Raw genomic sequence first — 817 nt, forward strand, 5'->3', positions numbered from 1 at the left:
GTAGGCCTCCATTCTTCTTCTTCCTCCTGGAATAGGCCTATCATTCCTCTTTCGAAGAATCAGTCTGATGGGGTGGTAGAGCTGAAGCAGAAGAAATACCAATCATAGTACCCACAAAAGGTTCTAGTATATGTGTAGTATGAGTTGTCTCTACATCGGATACTTCCTGAATAAGCGAAGCTACGAGGCTCTCCTAATTATCAATCTGAACACTATCATTTGTAGGTAATAATCCATCAGCATTATTTTTTATGGGGTTTGAAGGTGTCAGCATCACATCACTCGTAGTAACAGTAACAATAGTGTCATGGGGGGTCCTCACGAGCAACAGACAACTCATGTCTGGTAGTATCCTCCTCAGGTGGAACAAAAAATGTCCAGAGCAGTGGGGTTAGACCCATCCTTATTAACTTGAACCTTAGATTTCAAGTTTGGATGAAACTTGTGACATTTATCAAGGACATGACCAAACATCTTATATTCCCACGAACCAATAAACATAATCATTCATTATACATATTGACAAGTATTGACTAATTTTTATTTCTGTAGTAGTTGCACTGATCTGTAAAACTACATCTATGTTGCAGATAGATATGGCCTTAATGAACATTTAGGCTTAATCAAAATGGGAAATGGGTAATTTCTGATATTAATTAACTCAATTGATGGTTTGAAATAAAAAAATGGGTTTAATTGATAGAAATTCACTTCACTTTGCCACATTACAAGATAAATGAATAATTCCTATAATTATCAAAATTTTGGGAACTTCATTAGCATAAAATGACTTTTTTGAATTTAAGGGTATAATTTT

The sequence above is a fragment of the Phalaenopsis equestris genome, unplaced genomic scaffold (assembly GCF_001263595.1).
Source record: "Phalaenopsis equestris unplaced genomic scaffold, ASM126359v1 Scaffold000002, whole genome shotgun sequence".
Lineage (NCBI taxonomy): Eukaryota > Viridiplantae > Streptophyta > Magnoliopsida > Asparagales > Orchidaceae > Phalaenopsis > Phalaenopsis equestris.